Source organism: Mus caroli, unplaced genomic scaffold (genome assembly GCF_978045245.1).
Source record: "Mus caroli unplaced genomic scaffold, Mus_caroli_1 scaffold_16, whole genome shotgun sequence".
NCBI lineage: Eukaryota > Metazoa > Chordata > Mammalia > Rodentia > Muridae > Mus > Mus caroli.
In genome coordinates this window covers 56,945,068-56,952,894 of record NW_028227271.1, presented here as the reverse complement: position 1 = coordinate 56,952,894, position 7,827 = coordinate 56,945,068, and the positions used below count along the sequence as shown (strand labels likewise).

The following is a 7,827-nucleotide window of genomic DNA, read 5'->3' as shown; positions in this document are numbered from 1 at the left end:
ATTAATTTTGTTCTGTGTGGAGAAGCTTGTGGGCTACTTATTTGGCCTCTGTGGAAAGCAGCACACATGCTCACCAGTTATGAGTAACATGGACAGCTAGGCCAAGAAGTAATCTTTTCTTATCTCTTTCTGTTTCTCTATCTCTATCTTTCTACCTCTCTGGCTCTCTATACTACCCACTATCTTGCTCATTCACTTTTTTCTGTTTGTCAATTGTGTGTATGTGTGTGTGTGTGCATGCATGTGTGGGTGTGGTGTGTGCACATGTGTAATCAATAGAAAACATAAAAGGAGTATCTAAAAGGATTAAGTATTATTGACCTCATGCATTCTCTCTCCCTCTCCCAACATGGCAGCCTCAACCAAAAAGAAGGGGAAGATGATCTCCCTAACAGACTTTATAACTGAGGATGGGGGAACTGGTGAAGGAACCACCTATGTCCCCAAACCAGTCAACTGGGCTGATGACACAGACATCTGAAAGGAGATGTGTCAACAATTTGACATAGTAAAGATGATGGTGTAGAGGGAACCTCCAATTGGCCGTTCCATACTTCCCACTGTTCCATGGACTGCTTGGGAACCCAATATTGACCCTCTTCCCAGGTTGCCACCCTATACTGCTTTCCTAGAGAATCTAGTCTATGATGTCACAGAAGACTCCATTAAAGAATTCTTTAGAGGATTAAATATCACTGCTGTAGGCTTACCTCGTGAATCCAGCAATCCAGACAGGTTTGGCTATGCAGAATTTAAGGACCTGAATTCTCTGCTCAGTGCTCTGAGTCTCAATGAAAAGTCTCTACTAACAGGAGAATTCGAGTGGATGTTGCTAATCAAGGACGGGATAAAGACAGAGATGACTGTTCTTTTGGTCAAGATAAAAATTGGAAATTCAGACAAAACAGACACAGACTGGAGGCCCCGTCTTGCCACAGACAGCTTTGATGACTATCTACCTAAAAGAGGAGATAACTTTGGAGACAAGTACTGAGATCGCTAAGATTCAAACTGGTATAGGGCTGGGTATTTGGACCATCATCAAGATGGCCCACACAGAAACATGAGCCTCTATGAGGTCCAGAATCATTATGATGACATAAGCAGCTGAGATTATGACCAGTGCTGTGACTCCAGGATGGGCAGTGGCAGAAGAGCATTTGGAAGTGGGTTTCAGAGGGACGATGACTACAGAGGAGGTGGGGATGGCTATGAAGATAGATACGGCAGAACGGATGATTCATCATAGAACTCCAGGGATGATTACTCTTAGGATAATTATAAGCGTGATGACAGGGCCGCCCTCAAGTCCCCCCCTTCCTCCGCCACCTCCATATCTCCCCAACCCTACCCCCCGACACACCCCCACATTCCACCCCCTCCATACCTGCCCCTCACCCCACTCCCAGGCCAAAGACCCAAACTTAATCTAAAACTTCAGAGTATGCCTAAAGAAGATGACTCCTCTGCTAGTACCACCTAGTGCATCCCAGCCGCTTTTATCTTTGGAGGGGTGATTTTAGCATTCTGTCTACACTCCACCCCATAATTACCTGGCAGTAGCCAAGGATGCTTCCCCCCTTACAGTTATCTGGCCACATCCAGGTAGGCCTGACCCACTATAAAAGGTGCTACTTGCCCCATCCTCCCTCTCTTGCTTCCCCCTTGCTTCTCTCTTACCATCTTGAGCTCTTCCCTTCCCCCTTCCCTTCACCCTCTCTCCACGTGCTCATGGCCATTGGCCCGCCTCTACTTCTCTACTCTCTCCCTCTCTCTGCCTTTCTCTGCCTCTACTACACTTTTAATTCCCCTCCCCATGCCCTGAATAAACTTTATTCCTGTGGCTGGTCCCTCATGGGGAAGAGATGCCTCGACATGGTCCTGCTGAGGCACCCCCTCCCACCATACATCACCACACCCCCATAGAACATATCTTACACCTCTATATCTTTTTATAAACACATAATCAGGTGAAGTCTGTTGACACAAATGCTAGAGAAAGAGAAACAGAGGAACAGCTACAGAAAGAGGAGCAGAAGCTGCAGTGTCAGTTGGATGAGCCAAAACTAGACCTCCAGCTCCCTGGAGAGACACCCAAATCGGGGAAGTGAAGAAACTCAGGAAGAGAATGGTGGAGAACAGTAAGTGAGTCATCTCAGACTGGGACTGTGGCCACATCTGGCAAAAGTAACTCAGACTGAGATACACAATGGAAAGAGTGAGACATCTCTAGAAAATGAAACCCTCAATAAAGAAGACTGTCACTCTCTAACCTTTAAGCCTCTTAAACCAGTCTCTAAAGATTATGCCAGCCCCTCCACCAAAGAAGAATGTGTGGGTGAAGCGAAGCTCTAACCTTCCTGCTTGATCTCGGAGCTCAGACACAGACCAGCAGTCCCCAGAAATGGTGGAGATAAAGTACTCCAGCTCAGCCCTCTGAGGAAGAACCATCAAGGAAAGTTGAAAATAAAGTAGATAGGGTGAGTGTCACACAAGGCCAAACTGGAAACTCCAGGTATGGTCCTGGGGATGAAAGGAATGAGGGCAAAAAAGATCAAGAATTCAGATCTGTACCTGAGCCAAAGAAATCTGAGAAGTTCAGTTCTTCAAGCAAGGATGCTGCTCTGTCAGTGGATGGTGAGGATGAGGGAGATGACCACAGAGTAGACCTCCACACCCTGTGCCTTCTTCCTAGTCTCCACCCTGGAAAATTCAAGAGCAAATCAAACCTCTATCCAGACAAGACAAAATAAACTCATCATCTGAGGACCTTTCAAAACCTTTTCTTAATGAAACGAAAGTCTTTTGTATGCATGCTGCAGCCTTTTAAAGTACTGAAGTAAGTGGAGAGTCACCATTGTAGCCAGAGATGTGAGTTCTGCTTTGAGGAAATTATGTCTGATGATACCAACCTGTTTGACTAGTGCCTGAGGCTCCGTTCAGCAGAAATGCAGTGACAGAGAGACAGTCACATCAGTTAGACAGTAGAGAAAGGTACAAGGGAGAATTGAGATTTCTGCTTTCTAACTCTTATAAAAGGTGGTACCTGTGATTACCCAAACATTTCCAACCTTTGAAAGGTAAATCTAGTCTCTGAAGCTGTTTTAGTTTCTAGGAGGCTGCCAACACCTCTACTTTAGTTCTGACTTAAATGGGAACAGTTTAGGAGTGATTTCGGCTGGAGGTGGGCCCTACAAGTTTCCTCGCCCCACTGTAGGGCATTTCATCTAAGGTCCCTCCCTTTGAGTCCTGAGAGTATCTCACCTCCCAGGTGTCTGTTACATTTTGGATGTTCCCCACCACCACCACCCCACCTTCAACCTTGTACCTCCTAAGGTTGCCTGTTTCCATTCTTTCTACTGGCCCTCAGGGCATCAGTCCTACTCCCCCCCCCCCGCCCCCCAATACCAGATCATGTTTCCCTCTTCTCCCCTTCCAAGTCCCTCTGCCCTTCCCCTTGTGATTGCTTTCTTTTCCCTCCCAAGTGGGACTGAGGCTTCCTCACTTGGGCCCTTCAACCTGTTCTCCTTTTTAAGTTCTGTGGACTGTATCTTGGGTGTTCTGTCCTACTTTTTTTTTTCTTTTGTCTAATATCCTCTTATTAGTAAGTACATTCTACGCATGTCCTTTTGAGTCTGAGTTACCTCACTGAGGATGATATTTTTTAGTTCTATCCATTTGTCAGTAAAACTCAGGATGTCCTCATTCTTAACAGCTAGCAGTCTGTTCCAGCAGAAAGGACCAGTCAGAAGGACCTATGAAGGGCTTTTTTATTCAAACAAACACAGTGAGTCCTTAAAAGATTTGTCATTATCCAGGTCTGGTGACTTAGGCTTGTTAACAAAGATGCATGAAGCTCAGTGAAGAGGCTTCCAAGGCAATTTTAAGGAGAACATGGCAATAGTCAAAAACAATCAAAAAACAACAAAAAAAAAAACACCAGTCTTACAATAAAGCTCACCTGTAGGCATGTGCCTAGCACAAAGAAGTGCAGTCCTTTAGGATGAAAACTGGTTGTCTTACCTAGCCTATGCATTTACTCAACTAATCATTTGTAAATAACATAATAGGCAGGGACACACAAGACTTAGGTAATAAAATTACACCAAATTACATATACACCAAATAAAATTACACCAAAATTAAAGTATCTATCTTCTCATTCAAGTATGAACTGACTGTTCAGTACCTCTGTATCTGCTTTCTACTTTATCACAAGGATAAAAGCCTACCATATACAGGGTGGTACCAAGATGCTTGCAAAAGTAACTTGTCACTGACCTGAATACTGTATGCGCAGGGTACTTTTCTGTTTTTCTAATAAATCCCAATGTCCCAAATCAACTCAGTATAGAAAATAATTCATTTGACTTGTCATTATACTCTACTATCTAGTGTACAATACACTTTTGTTCAACTGATGTAATCATTCTCTTGGAGGCTGCTTCTGTTTGCTAACTTAGACCTATGCTTGGAATCTTCTAGCTTCTGTGTAATCTAGGCCTAGAATATTTTCAGATGCTGACACTTGCTGCTAAATAAGCTTACTCTTTACAATTCTTTCTGAACACTGAATGGCTGGATCAACTCACCTGTTCTGGCTCAAACTCCTCTCCAAGCTGACTGACTCAATCTGGTTTTCCTCTCAGACTCTGACTTTATGTTCTGCTGGGCTGAAAGCTACTTATGGCAATCTGTTCTAATCTTCTGGCTCATTGTCATTCTCTGGCTTCATGTGTGTCTATCTTGTTCTTTCATCAGTCTGTCTCTGTAAAACTCTCCTGGTAAAACTGTCTTCTCTTTTCTGTGCTGCTCTCTCTTAAGTCACCTCTCTTTCCTCTCTCTGTTCACATGAGACATAAGCATATATTGTTCTGTCAAATCTTTCTCTGATTCATCAATTTATATGATACACAATTAGACATTGCTTTCAAACATGGGTACTTCCTAATGTAAACTAACTTTACTTTTATTGTTTGGGATTAAAGGTGTATACTAAGTGGAGTCTCTATTTCAGCCAGAGGGATTAAAAGTATGTGTTAAATCTGAACAACACCACAACTAGAAACATTTTTTCCCAGTAAATAAGCCAATCTCATCTTCACACAGTTATCAAATATATTCTGCAACAATGGGAAAGCCAAGGCAGGAGTGCCAGACAGAATCTGATAAAAACAGGAACTGTAGCAAAAACCAGGGAGAAAAGCTGCAGTTGTGCTTGTTTTTGAGCCCCAAAATATTACTAAGAAGCCAATTCCAATACAATTGAAAAAAGATCTTTATTCAAGCTCAAGCCAGAGTCACACACACTATTGTCACTATTGTCATTGATGAAGCAGGATGAGAGGGTGAAGCCTTGGCTCCAGTTTCAAGAATTTATAGAGGCAAGCAAACAGGCAAGTGGGGTTTCAGCATTCCACACATCTGATTTGGGGTCTATTCTAGAACTTGTTGCCCTTTAAAATTATTTGTTGGTGCTGGGAGCCAAACCATAATCTTTCACAAGTAAATATCTTTAGGTACAATTGTAACTTCTGCTTTCCTTCTCATTGGTGGGTGCTAGGGAGTAACCTGGAGACCAGTGCTAGGTGCAGGCCAGGTGGTTAAATGGAGTTCAACCTTAAGTTAGGTTCTCTAAATTGGAGCCTTAACCCAAGATGAAGTTGGCCTGGTCTCTCATTCACCCCTTTCTCTGGTAACTAGAAGGCCCAATCATGGGGCATTCTGGAGCATGAAGGCCTCATTGTCCAGGTTTTGGAGGAACTGATAGTGACTCCACATGACCAAAAACTGAATAGCCCAAGTCTCTCTCTCAGGAATTGGACCAATCTGTTTAGGATGCAGGGACTGAAAGTAAGGAGTATAAGCAGGATAAGAACTGGCCCCAGAAAGGCAGATACCAGAGTAGTTAAGCAGAACTGTTAAATCAAGATTCAAACCATCCTTGGGACTGTTTTTTCTCTCTTACATTAAGCAAAGCCTATCCTAACTTTGGCCATTGATTCTCTGACTACCCCTGAACAGTCAATATAGAAACAACATTCTCCTTTAAAGCCTGAACATAGTCCTCCTTTTTGTATGAACAGCAGATCTAGGCCCCTTCTGTTTTGTAGTAGTACCTCTGCCAGGGAACCTACAGTCTCAGTGGAAGTGATAGCTATCTTTCTTTAGTCTTTCTATATAAGTATCTTGTTTGTTTTGCAGCATTAGAGAGGCTATACTGGTGCCAGTGCCAGTTATACCTTATCCCATGAGATCTAATGTCAGGGCTGAGATTTTTACTTGACCCTAGTAGGGGCCAAGTTTGATATTCCATCCAGGAAGTCTTGGACTTAGTTGTCTATGTGGTAGATGATCTTAGGAAATAGCTGAACAAGTACACAGAATTCATTATCTTGATGTAATATGGTCCCATGGACACATGGAGTGAGCTCTATAGTACATGCCCACTAGGTAGGAGGTCTGTGGTAGAAATGATGCAAAAACATGGGGGAGAAGCCTCTGACTACTGGATCTAATTTCTTTGACAGGTAGGTTACTACTGGTCAGCACCTAAGCCTGATTTTTCTGACTCAATAGGACTTTTACTATTCCAGATCTCTTGTCCATGAAGAGATGGAAGGGCTTAGTGGTATATGGCAATTACAAAGCTGGTGCAGAAATTAAGTCTTTCTTTAAGGTGTCAAAGCCTTTCTGGTGTCCCTTCATCCAGATAAAGCTCTCAGAAGGCCTTTTGTTGACCTCATATAGTGGCTTAGATATTTCTGAAAGGTCTGTTATCCATATTCTGCAGAGTCCAGTGGACTCCAAGAATTTCTTTACCTTGTGGGTAGTCTTGGGTATTTGGAGGTGCAGGACAATTTCCTTCCTGGTCTCAGAGTGTCTCCTTTAATCTTCTCTTAATATGTAACTTAGATAGGTCACCTGTGGTTTTCAGGGTTAGGTCTTCTTAGTGGAGGCTAAATAGCTCAAATTCCCCAGGGCCTCCAAGAGGTCCTCAGGCACACTTGTTTGACTTCACTTGCCATCAGGAGGTCATCCACATACGGTAAAAGAGACAAGTTTAGGGTACTGTATTCTGTATTCACTCAAGTCTTCATGAAGGGCCTCATCAAAGATTATATGTAAGTTCTTAAATCCTTGTGGCAGATAGGTCCAAGTTAGCTGTTTGCTAATCCCACACTCAGGATCATGCCATTCAAAGGCAAAGAGGTCCTGGCTCTTGGTGCCAGATAGGCTGAAGAAAGCTTCTTCAAATCCAGTGCCATATTCCTTTGGCACTCGGGAGCAATAGCACTCAGAAGGGTGTAAGGATTAGGGACTGTTGGGTGGATCTCCAGGACTGGTTTGTTTACCTCTCTTAAGTCCTGTGCTGGTCTGTAATCATTAATTCTTGACTGGGAGGAGGGAGGTATTCCAGGTTGATTGTAATGGCCTCAGGATCCCCACATTTAGTAGCCTCCTGATATGGGGGATTATGTCCTTTCTGGCAATCAGAGCCATGAGGTACTACTGTCAGTCCCACTCAGTCTTTGGTCCTGGCTTGATCTCAATCCAGATTGGGTTCCAATGTTTAGCCATCCTGACTCTTTGTGTCTCTACCCAAGCACTGGGCCAAGTTGCAATTTCATCCTCTGAGGTAGGTAGAAGGTCAAATAACTGAGATTGTTTGGGTAGAGTGGTGGTCAGGACATGAATTGGCTTTCATCAGAATCTAATAGTTTGGCTTCTTCTGGGGATAAATATATTTGTAACTTTATTTTTATCAGAAGATCTCTTCCCAAGAGGGGGTATGGATATTTGGTACAAAAAGGGATGTGTGGGTTA

The 7,827-nt window shown here is 43.3% G+C and overlaps 1 pseudogene; it reads left to right on the top strand.

Moving 5' to 3' along the window:
• The first annotated feature begins 349 nt into the window (after positions 1 to 349).
• LOC110310822 (eukaryotic translation initiation factor 4B-like) lies at positions 350 to 2,753 on the top strand (annotated as a pseudogene).
• The last annotated feature ends 5,074 nt before the right edge of the window (positions 2,754 to 7,827 follow it).